This window comes from Moschus berezovskii, chromosome 26 (assembly GCF_049115385.1).
Source record: "Moschus berezovskii isolate FMDL1 chromosome 26, NW_MosBer_1.0, whole genome shotgun sequence".
Taxonomy (NCBI): Eukaryota; Metazoa; Chordata; class Mammalia; order Artiodactyla; family Moschidae; genus Moschus; species Moschus berezovskii.
In genome coordinates this window covers 8,057,064-8,076,293 of record NC_142485.1, presented here as the reverse complement: position 1 = coordinate 8,076,293, position 19,230 = coordinate 8,057,064, and the positions used below count along the sequence as shown (strand labels likewise).

Here is a 19,230-nt window from a genome sequence, read left to right as displayed (position 1 = left end):
TCCTTGCAGTCCAGGGGACTTTCAAGAGTCTTCTCCAGCACCACAGTTCAAAAGCATCAATTCTTCAGCGATCAGCTTTCTTCACAGTCCAACTCTTACATCCATACATGACCACGGGAAAAACCATAGCCTTGACTAGACGGACCTTGGTTAGCAAAGTAATGTCTCTGCTCTTTAATATGCTATCTAGGTTGGTCATAACTTTCCTTCCAAGGAGCAAGTGTCTTTTAATTTCATGGCTGCAATCAGCATCCACAGTGATTTTGGAGCCCAAAAAAATAAAGTCTGACACGGTTTCCACTGTTTCCCCATCTATTTCCCAAGAAGTGATGGGACCAGATGCCATGATCTTCGTTTTCTGAATGTTGAGCTTCGAGCCAACCTTTTCACTCTCCTCTTTCACTTTCATCTAGAGGCCTTTGAATTCCTCTTCACTTTCTGCCATAAGGGTGGTGTCATCTGCATATCTGAGGTTATTGATATTTCTCCCGGCAATCTTGATTCCAGCTTGTGCTTCTTCCAGCCCAGCGTTCCTCATGATGTACTCTGCATATAAGTTAAATAAGCAGGGTGACAATATACAACCTTGACGTACTCCTTTTCCTATTTGGAACCAGTCTGTTGTTCCATGTACAGTTCTAACTGTTGCTTCCTGACCTGCATACAGGTTTCTCAAGAGGCAGGTCAGGTGGTCTGGTATTCCCATCTCTTTCAGAATTTTCTGCAGTTTATTGTGATCCACACAGCCAAAGGCCTTGGCATAGTCAATGAAGCAGAAATAGATGTTTTTCTGGAACTCTCTTGCTTTCTCCATAATCCAGCGGATGTTGGCAATTTGATCTCTGGTGCCTCTGCCTTTTCTAAAACCTGCTTGAACATCTGGAAGTTCACGGTTCACATATTGCTGAAGCCTAGCTTGGAGAATTTTGAGCATGACTTTACTAGCGTATGAGATGAGTGCAATTGTACGGTAGTTTGAGCATTCTTTGGCATTCCCTTTCTTTGGGAGAAGTGGTTACTTACTCAAAATTGGCTTATTTGGTTGCACACTAGCTTTACTTAATGTTCTGGATATTTTTGGCTACTTCTAATGTGTCTTCTTAGCCCGAGGCCTGTTGCCATGGTGAAATAGAATTAATAACAACGCTTAGTTATGCTAACTTAATACTTGTAAAATATATGCTTTCTTTGTTTATTAAAAAAAGACCTTGGCAAGTCAAGTATGCTTCAAAGAGTTGTAAAATTTTTTGAAACACTGGTCCTTAATTATAGCTGTGGAGGAATTTGAACTGAACATATTAACCAGACACTTAGTGTTCTGCTAGCTGATAGCTCTGACTGAAAATGATGTTTGCTTTCTCAAGCTGTTTGAGAGTAAATTTTAAATTTAGCTTGAAACAATTCTGAATACAGGGAAGTCACTTCATGGTCCAAACAACCTATTTCCTTTTGAACTCTATTATAACTTCTGATTTTTGGCCAATCAGAAGTATCTAATTCATCTTTCTCCTAAGAATTTAAAATATAATTTGAATTTGATTTAGTTTGTATCAAGTCACATTTAATGCAATCAAAGACAAGTCTTGACTGCTGTATGTTTTGGGACAATTTTGAAAGCACCAACAGAGAGAGAAAATGAACTAGGTAATGGTTTAGTTAACAGAACACAGAATTTGAAACGCAAGCTTCGGCCTGTTTCAACCCGTGCGGTTTCTATTTGAATATGAGTGTAGCTTACTAACCTCACCAGGCCTCAATTTGTGTGTCTGTTAAATGGAAATAAGACTGCCTTTACCCTAGGGATGTTCACATCCTAAATGATGTACCACCTGAGCCCCTTGGAAGGCAATGAAATAATCCTTGATGATGCTGTTCAATATTCTTTTACTGTGTAACTGATTTCTATATTTAAGAGCTTGGAAGAGAAAATCAGACATGCGTGGAGTTCTTAATGCCTCCAGGCCACAAAAGCATATGTTATTCAGCTTTCTCTGCAGTCCCAGGAAAGGCAGCTAGCTCAGGAAAACTTACAACGTACAGGAATCAAGTCATCAAACGAAACTGCCATGTGTGAACACGTGGCTAGATGTCTCACGCTGTGACGACGCCCAGAACCCTTCAGGGGACTTCCTTGGCAGTCCAGTTGGTTAAGACTTCGCCTTTCAGTGCAGGGGTTGTGGGTTTGATCTCTGGTTGGGGAACTAAGATCCCACATATCTTGCAGCCAAAAAAATCAAAACATAAAGCAGAAGCAATTATTACAACAAATTCTATAAAGACTTTAAACAAATGGTCTGCATCAAAAAAGTCTTTTAAAAGAAACCAAAACCTTCAGTCTTCTGTGTCATCCTTCAAGTAATAATAATATCTCCATTTTTTTCCAGATAGAAATATGGGCCCATAGAAATTAGGGAACGTCTCAATGTTAAAAACCAGAATTATGCTATCTCTTGAGAGCCTTGCCATTCTGTGCTTCAATGATCCTCATGATAGAAACGGAATGGTCTGGAAGTTCAGGCATCATTTCCAGTGGAAAATAGTGCAGATATTATTGCTGGGGAATAAATTAGCATGCCTGATTTATCAGCCTTATTGTAGTCTCTTGGAGATCAAAGAAAAGTCAAGCAAATAGCAGCAAAATTTCCTTACAGTATTTTTAGAGTAACATTCCCAAATACTAAAATATAGTGGATTCTTTTTTTCTTTGTATTCATTCAATTACCCCATAGTTTATAAATCACACGACTGTTTTGTACACTTTGTACCAGACAAGTCTGGGCACGCAAAGCTTGTAGCCAGTTCACAAAAGCCACTTAACATATTTGTTTGTCATTTAAGTTATGACTTTGAAAACAAAAGAAGACAAGGCCTTTCACAGTGACAGACAGGCTTACGTAAATTGCTGCACAAACTAAATTCAAAATAACTCCAGTTCACATGGAAAACGTTATCCTTTCATTGGCACTCTGTCATAACACTCTTTGATAATTTAAAAAATATCCACATTAACTAATAAGTATGATACAAAGGTTTCCATACCTCTTCTCTTGTGCATCCTTTTGGTAAGTCAAAGAAACTGCAGGCGCCAGGGCTTTCTATTAATATTAAGGATGGGCTGAATTCTTCCTTTTGCTTCAAAGCCCTTATTTTGTTGTTGTTTAGTTGCCAAGTCATGTCTGACTCTTTGCAAACCCATGGACTGCAGCATGCCAGGCTTCCCTTTCCTTCACCATCTCCCGGAGTTTACCCAAGTTCATGTTCACTGAGTTGGTGATGCCATCCAACCATCTCATCCTCTGTTGCCCTCTTCTCCTTCTGCCTTCAATCTTTCCCAGCATCAGGGTCTTTTCCAGTGAGTCTGTTGTTCCCATCAGGTGGCCAGAGTATTGGAGCTTCAGTTTCAGCATGAGTCCTTCCAATGAGTATTCAGGGTTGAATTCCTTCAAGATTAACTGGTTTGATCTCCTTGCTGTCCAAGGTCTCTCAAGAGTCTTCTCTAGCACCACAGTTCAAAAACATCAATTCTTCGGTGCTCAGCCTTCTTTATGGTCCAGCTTTCACATCGTACACAACTACTGAAAAGATCAGAGCCTTGACTAGACGGATCTTTGTCAGCAAAGTAATGTCTTTGCTTTTTAACACACTGTCTTGGTTTGCCATAGCTTTCCTGCCAGGAAGAAATTGTCTTCTAATTTCTTGACATGTAGATCTGGAAAAGAGCCAAGAGACACAGGGTTAGGAGTGCCTGCAGGGTGTGGGGTTTGGTCATCTTCTTCTCTCTATTATATCCTTCTGCTTCAGTTTCAGTTCAGCTACTCAAGAATATTACAGTTTTTTAAAAAGAAGACTCCTGCAGCACAGGTACCATCAGTGACCTGGTGAACACAGGTCAGTAGGTGTGTGTGGTGGGCAGGCATCCCAGGGGCTATGAGCTGTGGTCCCAGAAGGACCTGTTTTCCATCTCAGCTCTTTTTCTTACCTACAGGGCTTTGTACCTTCATCTCTAAAATAGAGATAATATCTCCCACCTCAAAGAACTGTTTTCAGGGTTAAATGCAATTCCCAGTAGCAGTCTCTTTCAATAGGTATTCCACAAGAATTGTTGTACGCTCACTTTGAGCCAGCCTATACATTTTATGCGAAAAACAAAGCATTACTAGAATGCTACAATGAATCAAGGAAGAAGACTGTTCTCAAGAGTGAAATGGCTGTATTATATAATTTTAAAAATGGTGAAGTTTCTTCTATAACACACAGCAACAGCACATTCTTAGATCGTGGTAAGCCTGTTTAACAACAAATAAGGAATGACTTAGAATTATCATAGCAGGAGATCCTGGGAAGGGATGTTAGAGGTCCTTGATTTCAATTCTAGTTTTTGTCCCTTGAGCAAACTTCTTTAGCTTTGATCTTTGGTTTCCTTGTTTGTTAAATAAACTCCTGGAAGGGGTGTAGTGAGGATAAGATATTAAAACCAAATATGTCTGTCCATCTGTCTAGGATAATATATTGAAGATACATAATCTAATTAATCTAATATGTGGACAATTTTTTTACTGCAAGTAGGATTTTTAAATTATTTTAAGTGCTAAAATTAATCTGATATATATAAATACTCTCTTTGCAAAGTTATTTGCGTAACTGCCTACAATCCTTTCGTCATTTGTCTAATTAAAGCTTAACGTGAGGGGAGTTGTGATTGTGATGGCCACAGAGGTGGGGGGCAAGTTCTATTTCCTGACCTGGGTTGTAATAACAAGGGCGTGTCTGCCTTATAATGACTAATTAAGCTATACGTTTGTTTTGTGTGGATTTGGGGGTCTGTATTGTATTATACAATAACATTTCTTTAAATAAAAATTCACTCAATACAATAGCCAAGACATGGAAGCAACCTAAGAGTCCATCAACAGAAGAATTAGAAAACAATGTGGCATATAGATATATATTCAATGAAATATTACTCAGCCATAAAAAAGAATGAACTAAGGCCATTTGCAGCAACCTAGACGGACATAAAGATTATTATACTAAGTGAAGTAAGTCAGACAGAGAAAGACAAATATCACATGGCATTGTTTATTTGTGGAATCTAAAAAGATGACAGAAATAAATATATTTACAAAACAGAAACATATTCACAGGCATAGAAAACAATCTTCTGTTACCAAAGGGGAGAGAGGGAGAGCTAAATTAGGTGTTTGGGATTGACAGATACACGCTGCTGTACCCAAAATGGACAAAAGGACATGCTATGTATGACAGGGAACTATAATCAATATCTTATAATAGCCTATAATGGAAAAGAATATGAAAAAGAATGTCTATATATATGTGTTGTTGTTTAGTTGCTAAGTCGTGTCCGACTCTTTTGTGACCCTGTGGACTGTAGCCTGCCAGGCTCCTCAGTCCATGGAATTCTCCAGACAAGAGTAGTGGAGTGTGTAACCATCCCCTTCTACAGGGTATCTTCCCCACCCAGGGATCGAACCTGGGTCTCCTGCATTGCAGGCAGATTCTTTACCATCTGAGCCACCAGGGAAGCCCTCTAATGTTGTTAATTCAGAAAGATTAATCAAGTTGTAATGAGGCCTGTGACTTCAGTTGCAGTAAGCATGGTGGTACCCAACTGAAGAATAAAAAGAGAAGCCAGTTAAAAAGAGGTCTGTTGACTAAGTTGAAGGTGAGCTGACTTTTCTACGTCTTATGCTCATTTCAGTCGTGTCCGACTCTCTGTGACCCCATGGACCACGGCCCACCAGGCTCCTCTGTCCACGGGATTCTCCATGTCTAGCAAAAGAATAAGACATTGCCTTAGCCATAATACTGCATAAGTTACTATGACCTCTAATGAAAACGTGAAAGTTGCAGTTGTTCTGTTACTGAGTAGAAAACAGGTAACTAGGTATCTCTGGGACATTTACTGGCGATGTCTCAAGTTAAAGCAATAGGGAGAAACCTTATGACAAAAGCTTCATGAGGCTTCAGAAACAGAAAACCTGGCGAGAACCAAGGAAAACCTCATCTCCCTCCCCTGGCCCCCTGGACTCTAGCTGTCTCCTCTGCAGACCACCTCCCCCTCCTTAATGAGCAGCTCACACGCACCCCGAAGGGCTGCCCTACTTCAAGGTCTCACAGGGCCATCCTCTGTTGCTCCAGTTCCAAATAACTGTGGGCATAGGAGACCACAGGAGCAGAAGGTCCTCTGCTAAGGCGTTATAGAGCCGAGAGGAAATGACTTCCTTTAATTCCACACAGATAACCGCATGACCACTAGCACAGGTCCTCTATTCACTCCCCCAACACGGAACTACCATGAGTCACAATGCGCTGGGGATTCAGAGATAAATAACGCCCAGTCCTTACGCTTGAGGAGGTCAGAAACTTTGGACAGCGAAACTGACCATCAAAAGACATTCTTAAAAGAGGATAAAACAAAGGAATTATAAAGTCTTTCAAGATCTTAGAGGAGGTGATGACTAATTTTCACATCAGAGATTTTGGTAGAAATATTTTGAAGAATGAGTATTAAAACTCCCAAACACACTCCAGCAAGAGATATGGGAATTAACATTCAACGCAACTGGGAATATCTCTTCAATGAAGGACAATGTGGATTAAATCTTCATGGATCCAGGAGGTGAGCTATGTGGTATCTTTAACTGACAACAAGGATCTAAGACAATCAGGGAGAAAATGAAGGGTGCTCCCAGTGAAGATGATAAAGTTTCTGAGCAAGCAATGGTCAGACGAGAAAACCAAAAGCATCAAGCATTACTGGTCTACACACAGTTTAGAAGCAGTTAGACCAGAAAGATCAGCAAGCTGGGTAGTGCCAAGTGCGGGCAGGGCTGTGGTGCTATGGGCTCTGGCGTGGGCACCCATCCTTGAGAGAACTCAGCGGTGCTTATCAAGTCTGATTAATTCTCTTTGTCCAGAGCTGGGGGAGGATGACAAAGTGAAGAGGTTGTATGTTTGACTTTGATTCTTTTTTTATCTGGCTGTGCCTTCGCTGCAGGGCACGGGCTTTCTCTAGTTGCGGTGAGCAGGGGCTACCTTCCTTGCAGTGCATGTGCTATTCATCGCACTGAGTGGCTTCTCTCGTTGCAGATCACAGGCTCTAGGGTGGGCGGGCTTCTTTAGATGCGGCTAGTGGGTCCTACAGCACAGGCTCAGCAGTTGTGGCACATGGGCTTAGCTGCTCCTGGGCATGTGGGATCATCCCGGACCAGGGATTGAACCCGTGTCTCCTGCATTGGCAGGTGGATTCTTATTCACTGTACCACCAGAGAAGTCCATGGCTTTGAGTCTAAAGACAACGGAGAACCAAGCAAAGATTCTAAGCAGGCCAGTGACATGGCTGGAACAAAACTGATGGCGTGTGGGGTTAAAATCAGAATTGGGGCGTGCCTGCTTCAGAAGCACATATACTAAAATTGGAACAATATAGAGATTAGCATGACCCTGGGGCACGGGTGACATGCAAATTCGTAAAGTGTTCCCTATGTTTGATGAAAGTTAGTCACTTAGTCATGTCCGACTCTTTGTGACGCCGTGGACTGTTAGTCACCAGGCTCCTCTGTCCATGGAATCCTCCAGGCAAGAAGACTGGAGTGGGTTGTCATTTTACATATAGCTGACTCACAACGCTGTATAGTAGAAATTAACACAAACGCTATAAAGCAACAATACTCCAATAAAATTTTTAGAAAAGAATTCCAGCTCCAGCCACAGCTGTTAAAAAATAAATATATAGGGCTTCCCTGGTGGCTCAGTGGTAAGGAATCAGCCTGCCAGGGCAAGGGACATGGGTTTGCTCCCTGGGCCAGGAAGATCCCACGTGCCACAGAGCATCTAAGCCCATGCGCCACCACTATGGGGGCCTGTGCTCGGGGAGCCACAGCTACTGAGCCCACGTACCCCAACTACTGGGGCCACGCACCCTAGAGCCTGAGATCTACAAGAAAAACCACTGCATTGAGAAGCTCGGGGACCGCAGCTGGAGAATAGCCCCCGCCCACTGCAACTAGAGAAAAGCCTGAACAGCAATGAAGACCCAGCACAGTGCCCCCCGCCCCAAAAAGAACACACACATATATATATAAATAGGGCTTCCCTTTTGGCTCAGCTGGTAAAAAATCTGCCTGCAATGAGGAAGACCTGGGTTTGATCCTTGGGTTGGGAAGATCCCCTGGAGAAGGGAAAGGCTACCCACAGCCCAAAATAAATTTAAATATATATATATATATATATATAATTAAAAAAAAACTGAGTGGAGGGGGAAATGGCAGCTTAGAAAATGAGGCAGTCTACATTAGAAACTAATACAATATTGTAAAGCAACTATACTCCAGTAAAAATTTAAAATAACATTTCAGGAGCTCTGGCTATAAATCTGGCTCCCGCAATGTCAAAGGAAAAATGAGTTAGGGGCATGGGTCCAGAAACCAACATACAGTGAACAAAACAGACTGCAAAGGGTACGCAGGCCCGAGCTACCCCTACAGAACTCAGAAGCACGTTGACTGGAGACCAGGAGCGAATCTGGCATTGAGCCTGTCATATCAAACATTCAAAGGTTTCTCTCTCCCATGCAGCAGCTTGTTTACGATGTTTTTATTGTACAAAATATTGTTTGGAATTCTGTAGCCTAAGTTAAAAGCATTACTTAGGGGGAAGAAAATACTACACAGAGAGGTAAGAACAGAGTCATTATCCTTTGATCTTGTCTGGAAGGTGAGGTGGTTTCAGACAGTTATTTTTTATATGATTGTTATGAAAATATAGAGCCTAGTTACATATCAATTACTCTTTAACTACTCAGAATTTATGGGATGATGGATGATTTTTTTTTAAAGTTTCATATTTTTATGTTTTCAACAATGAGGTCGTACCGCCTTCATCTACCATTTTCCAAACTGGACTCTGATTTTAATATAGATGTGTGTGGGATTTGTTTTACACAGAAGTGCAGTGAAGCTGAAGGTAGTTCCTCTTGGGGAATGAGCTGAGCAGTCCAGCTGGTCCCTGGGCTCACTGTGGCCTCAGTCGTGGGCAAAGCAACCCAGGCCCCAGGGTGCGTGGGGAAGCCAAGCCTGGCTACCAGCAGGTTCCTGAAGCCATGAGACCCGTCGAGTCCATGCCGCTCACGAGTCCAACCAGTAGACAGTCAGGAGGGGCTGGTTAGCTTCTCTCGTGTGTGTGGGCAGCGAGTTAATTGCCTCTGCTCTTAGAAACTGCTCCTTTTGGCTTCTGCAGCCTGAATATGAATTAGAACCCTTTCTTCTCCTGCGCATCTACCCCTCTCAGGGTGACGCCAATGCCAAGGATACACAAAGTCCTTTTTCTTCTTTGCCTCTAGTTTCCTGACTTTGCTCCCTCCTTCTGCCTCTCTCTGCTTTTGCTCAGCCCCAGTCTGCTGTCTTTTCTTTTTGTCCCCTGTGTCCTAGGCTTGCTGGCTGATTCCCTCTTTAATCCATGAGAAGCCTGTATTGACACCATCTAGACAAATGGGCCCTCGGATAGAAGGTCTGTGTGGTCTTCTCCAGTGGGACTGTGCAGAAAGCAGGCTGGAGGGTTTAAGCCACTTTGACAGTGATCTAGTCCAGGACCAAAGAGCCATGTAAACATAGTTACCTGCTGGAAAGTTTTTTTAAAAAGTAAGTACTTAGGATGCGGGCAAGCTCTTTATTCTATTGAAAATATCACTGAACAATGGTATTGAAAATGTCATTTCAGTTTTCAATACCATTCAATGTCAAAATGGTATTGAAAAGAGAATATTCAATTTTATTGAAAATCACCGGACTAGCAATGGTATTCAGCTGCACCAGGGATTATGACTTGTCAGGCCCAATTTCCTTACCAGTTTTAACATAAGCACCTTTAAAGAACTGCTTTGTACTTTTTGGCCATGATGATATGATTTACTATATTAAAATAGTAAATGAATAATGAATAACTGACATTATTTACTTATCAGTATCTCCTTGGTGCAATAGGTGAGCTCCCCAAAAGTAGTATATAAACCAAATTAAGAATAGAATTTAAAATGACTAAGCTCTGGGATGAAATGCTATTGTTAACTGCTGGAGAAATAAAGGATCTTTTTGAAAATGAGACGGCAGCATTAGAGTGTGGGAAAGTAATAGAATTTGGAGGAATAAAAGCTGGCTTCAATTCCGATTCTGCAGAGGGCGAGCTGAACAATACCCAAGCGCTCTCAGCCTCGGTTTTCCTCTGTAAAACAAGGATTATTTCAGAACGTGATTGCACTTGGAAAATTACAAAGGACTATCCAGGTGTGAGCTGGTGCTATGATTATCACAGAGACTTTTAATACACACGTTCCTGCGTGATCCTCCTGTATCCGGTGGTGGAGACAGCTGATTTTATTATACTTCTCTGTGTAGATGAGATACTTAGCTGTGTGTGTGCTCTGCCGCTCAGTCCTCTCCAACTCTTTGCAACTCCGTGGACTGTAGCCCACCAGGCTCCTCTGTTCAGGGGATTTCCCAGGCAAGAATACTGGAGTGGGTTGCCATTTCCTCCTCCAGGGGATCTTTGCGACCCAGGGATCAAGCCTGTGTCTCTTGTGCTTCCTCCTTTGGCAGGCAGGTTCTTTACCACTAGTGCCACCTGGAGAGTCAGGAAAGTCTAGGGATTGACCCAAGGTACCATCTCACCAAAGGTGGCAGAGACAAAAACCCAAACCCAACTTCTCTGGTTCCTGAATCCGTACCTTTCCTACTAAAGCACACTGCCCCAGGCTTTAGAAGGGGGAAGGGGAGATGAATTCTTGCACATCAGTTTGTTTTCCTGCTGTAGTGGAGACTGGGGGTGGGGTATAGGAATGGGTGGTGACTGCAGTTCTAGGTCTCTGGTCTATCTCTCATTAGCTGTGTGATGGCAGATTGTATGCGTGTTGTCGTGTCTGACTCTTTGTGACCCCAGGGACTGTAGACCCCCCCAGGCTCCTCTGTCCCTGGGATTTTCCAGGCAAGAAAACTGGAGTGGGTTGCCATTTCTTTCTACTGGGGATCTTCCTGACCCAGGAATCGAACCCAGGTCTCTTGAGTCTCTTAAATTGCAGGTAAATTCTTTACTGCTTGAGTCATCGGAAAAGATGCAACTACATGAACCTGGATATAATGCTTAACCTCACTAAATGGGTCTAACCTCACTAAATGGGTCTCCATTTAGTCAACTATTAAAGATAATATTTAATTTGTAGGGTGGGTAGATGAAATACAATGATGTGTGTCTTACACAAGGTACATAAAAAGCTGCTTAAGGGAAATACCAGTGCCGAATTCAGGCCTGCAAAGGTATGGAGAGGAGAAACCCAGTGTGTCTAGAGTGGCCTGTGGAAGGCAGTGTTTCTGTCTGCCCGCTGTCCTGCGGGGCCACTTGGTGACCAGGAGGAGAAGAACATTCCCATCTTCCATGAATTTCCTCCATCCATAGTCTTGGTAGCCATTGAAACTGCCTGCAATTCAGAATATCCTTCCCACTTCTTCCTGAAAAGCAATAATGGAATTCTTTCTTTCTTTCCTTTCAATTGATTTATAATGCTGTGTTAATGTCTGCTGTATAGCAAAGTGATTCAGTTATCTACAAACATACATTCTTTTAAAAAAATATTCTTTTCCATCATGCTTTCTCACACGATACTGGATACAGTTCCCTTTACTATATAGTAGGACTTTGTTTATCTATGTTATATGTAGCAGTTTCTTTCTGCTAATCCCAAACTCCTAGTTTATCCCTCCTTTCACTTTGGGTAACCATTAGTTTATTTTCTATGTCTGTGAGTCTGCTTCTGTTTTGTAAATAAGTTCATTTGTATCCCCTTTTTTAGATGCCACCTAGAAGTGATATCATGTGATATATGTCTTTGCCTGGCTTCCTTCACTTAGTACGATCATCTCCAGGTTCATGTGATGTGATTTTCTTTTCTTTCCGAGTGCAATTGCTTGACAATGCTGTGTTAGTGTCTGCTGTACAACGAATCAGCCGTGTGTACATACATCTCCCCTCCCTGCTGAGTCTCCCTCCCACCCCAACCCCCACCCCTCTAGGCCATCACGGAGCACCGAGCTGAGCTCCCTGTGTCATACAGCAGCTCCCCACTGGCTGTCTATTTTACGCAGGGTAGCGCATCATCCCTCAAATGGAAAGAGTGAGGCCGTATAGTCTAAATACTGATAACAGACGTTTTATAATTCTCTCAAACGAAATCAAGGGAGGCTTATAGAAACGTATTGCAACAAAAATTTAAAGCAGCAGCATAGTGAAGACTTTGTCGGGAACTCCAACAACCAGAAGAAACTTTCAGAAACTGAGCAGAATACGAAGAGACATGGTCGCCATTCAACCGAAAAGTCATAAAGGATAATGGAGGATTTGAAGCGGGTCTTTGATGAGCTCAAAAGGGAAAACAAGGAAATCAAAAGCAAAGCAGCCAGATCTAATCTATGGACCAGAATTGTGTAGAGAATGGGGTAGGGAATGGAAGGAAGCGCGTGGCGGGCTGGTCACATTCATGGCCCTGGGTGATCGTTTCCCTCCGTGAATGCCCTTTACTCTATAGCTCTGGAGTCCCTTCCACTCTGACTTTGGGCTCTGTTGTCTGACTGGACAAAGAGACGGCAACAAACTTGACTCATACAGAGGCTTCACAAGTGCTCAAGCCCTTTGGCTGTTCTCTTCCGTCTGCCTTGAGCCCGTGCCTAGGCTAGCCTTGTGGAAGATGAGTGACCATGTGGGGCAGCATCAAGTCATTCCAGCTATAGACAGCCTCGCAGCCAAAGGCTGACATCCCTGCCACTGGCCACAGGCGAAGTAAGCCAAGCTGAGCAATTAGCTGAGTCCAGCTCAGAAGGGCAGAGCCACTCGGCTGACCTGTGAGTAATCCATGGTATTGTTTTAAGCCATCTTGTTTCAGGTGGTTTGTCATAGAGTAGTCTTTAACTGATAACACAGGCCTGAGAAAGTATCCTAGAATGTAGGGGAAATAGCAGAGAAACACAGAGAATGGACATTTAGAGGACAAGGATATTCAACACATGGATAGCTGGTATTCCTACAGAGAACATCAGGAAAAATCAAGCAGAAGGAATTATCAAAAGAAAATTTAAAAAAAATTTTTTTCTAGGTGAAGAAATCCTATGTAGTCAAATTAAAGGGATTCATCAAGTTTAAGACAAAATTTATTTTAAAGACTTATACCAAGATATCATCAGGCACATTCTGAATTAACACATATTTTCTTCTGTAGTCTATTAATATGGTATATGCTGATTGACTTTCAAGTATTAAAATATCTTTGCATTCCTGGGATGAGCCCTACTTGGTTGTGATGTGTTATCATTTTTATATATTTCTGGGCTCAATTTGCTAACATTTTGCTGGGAGTTTTTGTTTTATCTGTTCCTAAGAGATATGGGTCTGTAGTTTTCTTATAATATCTTTGTCTACTTTTGGTCCTAGAGTAATGCTGGCCTCATAAAACAAGTTGGGAAGTATTCCTTCCTCTTCTATTTTCTGGAAGAGAGTATGTAGAGTTGTTTCTTCCTCAAGCATTTGGTAGAGTTTGCCAGTGAAACCCTTTGGGTGTGAAGCTTTCTTTATGAGAAAGTTTTAATTTTATTTCACTACAAAGTAAATGTATTCAATAGATATGGAACTATTTCAGGTCATCTATTTTCTTCTTGAGTGAGTTTTTATCTTTCAAAGAATTGGTTGATTTTGTCTAAATGGTCATATACATGAGCATAGAAATTTTAATAGTGTTTCCTTGTCATCCTTTTAATATCTGTATGTTCTGCAGTGGTAATGCTATTTTGTGACTCCTCTTTTTTTTCTTGGTCAGTGTAGCAAATATTTTTTTCTTTTTTTAATCTGTTAAAGAACCAGATTTAGTTTCACTGATTCCTCTACTGTTCTTGTTTCTGGTTTTATTGAACTCATATCTTATGTTTAATATTCCCTTCTTCCTGCTTGCCTTGGGTTTTAATTTGTTCTTTCATAGGATGTGTGCTGTGGACTGAACATGTCCCCCACCAAATTCACATGTTGAAACTCTAAGCCCCAGCGAATGGGATTTGAGATGGGATTTTGGGGACGAGAGTAGAGTTAGATGAGGTCGTGACAGTTGATGCCCTGTAACATAGGGGGACACATGGGATCTCTCTCTGAGCGCCATTGTCAAGAACCTCATCTGCTGGACCGCTTATCTTATACCTCCTGCCTCCAGAACTGTGAGGAGTAAATGTTGTTGAAGTCATCCAGTCTATGGGATTTGTTATAGCCTGAGCTGACTGAGCCTGTGGACCATAGTGGGCCAACCCTTGAAATAGAAAATTCAAACAATATATTTGATAAGACGATATAATGGATTTTAAAAGTCTACATCAGACTTTATACCTTACATATATTTCCTATGCTTGTTCTATGAGAGCTGCTTTGGTGGCAACTTTAGCAACCCTCCCAAATTATTTTTTAATTTAATTTTTTTATACTGGAGCAGAGTTGATTTGCAATGTTTTGTTAGTTTCAGGTGTGCAGCTAAGTGATTTACTTATACGTGTCTGTGTGTGTGTGTGCGTGTGCGTGTGCGTGCGCGTGTGTGTGCGTGTGGGTGTGTGCGTGTGCGTGCATGTGTGTGTGTGCGTGTGTGTGTGCATGTGTGTGTGTGTGCATGTGTGTGTGTGTGTTAGCTATTCAGTCAAGTCTGACTCTTTGCAACCCTGTGGACTCTAGCCCACCAGGCTCCTCTGTCCATGGGATTCTGCAGGCAAGAATACTGGAGTGGGTTGCCATGCCCTTCTCCAGGGGATCTTCCTGACCCAGGGACTGAACCCAGGTCTTCTGCATTGCAGGCAGATTCTTTATCACCTGAGCCACCTGGGAAGCCCACTTATACATATATCCATTCTTTTTCAGATTCTTTTCCCATATCAATTATTACAGAATACTGAATATAGTTCCCTGCGCTGTACAATGGATCCCTATGCATTATATATATGTTTGTGTGTATATGTGTTAATACCAAACTCCTAATTTATCCCTCCCAACACATAGACACTCTCTCAAACTAGCTCATACAGTGAAGGAGCCGAGATGAGTGTCTGAGGAGCTGCAATCCAGCTGGTTTCAGGCTCCAGCTCTGGACCAATTGGCCGTGACCAAGGCAACAGGTCCCACGCCCATGAACGAGAAGGGCATTATCTGAGAGAGGGTCGTGAGGTTAGCACGTATTCAGAACATATCTGTGACACGACAGCCTTCGGAGAACAAGTGTGTCCTCTGTGTGTTTGCTCCCTCTCTCTCTCTCACACACACACACACGCACTCACGCACATGCGCACACACACACACACACGCATGCCCACACACGCTCATTGCTCTATGGATGGCACCTCCTAAGGGGATCCCAGTTTCTCAGGTGTTTTTCAAGTTGTAAATTGCCACCTATTAATGGTAGATTAATTTAGTGTGTTGCTTGGCTCTGTAAAAAGTGAACTAGAATAACAAAATATCAGGATATCTTTACTGGTAAGGCTGTGTATTGTTTTGAGATCTTTCCTTTTTATATAAAAATGTATATTCAACTAAAAAGTTTACAAAACACTCAATTCTTGGTACAAACACAATTGTACCAAGCCCCCAACTGTCCTCAGCCCCCACCCCGAAGGAGGGAACCAACCCCATGTGGGCTAAATTATCAATTCACCTGCTTCCCTTCCACACGCCACTAGAAAGAGGGCTGTCTCCAGGCATGAAACATCCACACTGGGCTTAATTGTCTATCTGTGTGAAGTTTTGGTATAAAGTTATGTTAACATGGTACAATGGATGGGAGATCTTTAATTTTCCCCTGTGTCCATGTGATTTTAAGCAATATTTGTACTATCTACTCCTAGAAAGTTTGAAGAGGCTCAGCTGTTGGGCTGACTGGGATATACACCTGTTTCACTGGCAGTGTTTTTTAATGACAAGTTCAACTCTTTTAAACTTTACTGTTCTGTTCAGTTCTGCTATTTCTTTTTGCATTGATATTGATCAGTTATTTAAAAATCATTTATTTCTCCAACTTTTCAAATATATTAATTCGTAGAAGGCTTTTTCTTATACTTATTAAATCTCTTCTGCATCTGTTACTAATATTTAATATTATATGTTCATTTTTCATAATTGGACTTACTAGAGACTTTATTTTTTTGGGTTCCAAAATCACTGAAGATGCTGATTGCAGCCAGGAAATTAAAAAACGCTTACTCCTTGGAAGGAAAGTTATGACCAACCTAGATAGCATATTAAAAAGCAGAGACATTACTTTGCCAACCAAGGTCCGTCTAGTCAAGGCTATGGTTTTTCCCGTGGTCATGTATGGATGTGAGAGTTGGACTGTGAAGAAAGCTGATCGCCAAAGTATTGATGCTTTTGAACTGTGGTGTTGGAGAAGACTCTTGAGAGTCCCGTGGACTGCAAGGAGATCCAACCAGTCCATTCTAAAGGAGATCAATCCTGGGTGTTCATTGGAAGGACTGATGCTAAAGCTGAAACTGCAATACTTTGGCCACCTCATGCGACGAGTTGACTCACTGGAAAAGAGTCTGATGCTAGGAGGGACTGGGGGTGGGAGGAGACGGGGATGACAGAGAATGAGATGGCTGGATGGCATCACCGACTCGATGGACATGAGTTTGAGTGTACTCCAGGAGTGGGTGATGGACAGGGAGGCCTGGCGTGCTGTGATTCATGGGGTTGCAAAGAGTCGGACATGACTGAGTGACTGAACTGAACTGAGAGGTGTATCTATTTGATTGTTGCTTGTTGTTTTCAAAGAAATGGCTCTTGAATTTATTTAATTCTACCATTTTTGCATTTTAAAATTCATCATTTTGGCTCTTATCTTTCTCAATTTCTTCCACTTTCCTTAGATTTAAAAAATACATAGTTTTGCTATTTACTAATTTCCTTAAGAGAATTCTTGTTGTATTTATTTTAACATTTTCCTAATCAGTAATGAAATCATTTCAACTGATGAATTTTCTTAAATACCATTTTGGCCTTACTCTGTAATTAGAGTGTTAAAAGATTTTTGACTGTTTTCAATTGAAATTTCTATTTTACTTTTTAAAATTATTGTATTGTGTCAGCAGAATTGTGGCCTATATGATTTTGGCTTTTTAAAATTAAGTGGAGTTTTCATATGTGGAACCTATTTTTTTTTAATGATACAAACGAACTTATTTATAAAACAGACTCAGATTTTGAAAATAAACTTCTGAGGAGGACAGTAGGCTCTAGTGGGATAGAAATTGGTACAGAGAGTGGGTCTGTAAGTAAAAGACCCTCAGGGAAAAAGTGGAGTTGGGCCTCCTGAGGGTCACTCCACCCCAGGCCAGAAAGCCGGTCATCTGTGTAGTCAGCTAAGGGGGCTCTCGGGTCTCAGCCCTTAGGCCCCCTGAAGTTCAGGTTCAAATCAGAGTCAAAGCCTTAAGTAAAATGTCCCAGCAAAGTGACAAATTCCAGACCAAGGTGGCTTGGCTGGAAACAAAATAGACAAAGCCAAATATTTGAAAATACTGAAATCAGTCTCATAATCAAGCCAAATTGCAACAGGTAAGTTCTGCACTTTGCTGTCACGTGTAGTGTGGAGGGTTAAGCCCTGTGAGTTGGACTCTGGTGTTTGCCATGGTGGCGGAGGTGTGGGGTGTGGGCAGACCCTGAACTGGAAGGAAACCCAGACTGGGTGGGGTTGGGCGCTTCCCTCCAGACACCGCAGCTGCGCCAGGTGGATGGGCATCCCTCAGCAGCTGCTCTGGATGAATGGCTTGAAGAGCAGCATCAGTGGATGCCGATGCCATGGAAACCTCCCCAGCCCATTTCCCCTTTCCATAACTTGGGACTAAGACGGTTACAACAAGACAAGAAGGTGCGGTCCAACTGCAGTTGTCTAGCTAACTGGTACAGTTATTCATAGAGCTGCCTGACCCTGGCACAAGATGCCAACTTCTGTATTGGGTTTCAGCAACTTGAGCGACTAAAAATAACATTGTCAGGCGGCCTAGTAAGACTCCATGGAGTTATGTCTCCAGGACAAGTCTGTTAAGTGAGGGTCCATGGATGACCGAGCACCGTGCTCCAGTACACCCATCTGAAGAGCTGAACCACAGAGAAAGAAGCAGCGCGGGGGTCAGAGAGACAAATAAGACAGCATATGTGTCGCTGAATTCAGCCAAGAGGGAAGCAACTTCTGTCCATACTGGTACTTTCATTTCTTGCCTAAGACAGTTTCAGTTGGATTTCTATTGTAGGTCACCAAAATGTTCCGACTAATACAAGTGGTATAAAGAAGAGAAAACTTTTCACTAGTTACATTAACTACCCGGAAAATCCCATAGAATCAGCTGAAAACTTATTCAAGCAAATAAAAGATGAATTTTTTTCAATCAGTGGTGTTGGGATGTTAGATTGCTACTTCAGACCAAAATATATTTCAGAAAGAAATAGATGTAATTAAACCACAAAAGAAATAGAAGAAAACATGGGGTTTTCCCTGGTGGCTCAGATGGTAAAGAATCTGCCTGCAATGCAGGAGACCCATGTTCCATCCCTGATATTTTCCAATAAGCTGTGATTTATACTTTTCTTTTTTTCCCACTGGGCTCTTAGGTGGGACCCACCTGAAGCATTGCAGGCCGGTTAATTGTTGCTTTCTTCTTTCTTGGTTAAGTTTTCTAGGCAGTCTTTCAGTTCAGTCGCTCAGTCGTGTCCGACTCTCCGCGACCCCATGAATCACAGCACGCCAGGCCTCCCTGTCCATCACCCACTCCCGGAGTACACTCAAACTCATGTCCACAGAGTCGGTGATACCATCCAGCCATCTCATTCTCCGTCGTCCCCTTCTCCTCCAGCCCCCAACCTTTCCCAGCATCAGAGTCTTTTCCAGTGAGTCAACTCGTCGCATGAGGTGGCCAAAGTATTGCAGTTTCAGCTTTAGCATCAGTCCCTCCAATGAACATCCAGGATTGATCTCCTTCAGAATGGACTGGTTGGATCTCCTTGCAGTATAAGGGACTCTCAAGAGTCTTCTCCAACACCACAGTTCAAAAGCATCGATTCTTCGGCGATCAGCCTTCTTCACAGTCCAACACTCACATCCATACATGACCACGGGAAAAACTATTGCCTTGACTAGACGGACCTTGGTTGGCAAAG

General features: G+C 42.2%; 1 non-coding gene across 1 annotated transcript; it reads left to right on the top strand.

Annotated features, from left to right (window-relative positions):
* Window positions 1-7,406: 7,406 nt before the first annotated feature.
* Window positions 7,407-7,510, top strand: LOC129549484 (U6 spliceosomal RNA). The gene has a single exon (XR_008684580.2). It is a non-coding gene; the product is annotated as a U6 spliceosomal RNA (small nuclear RNA).
* The last annotated feature ends 11,720 nt before the right edge of the window (window positions 7,511-19,230 follow it).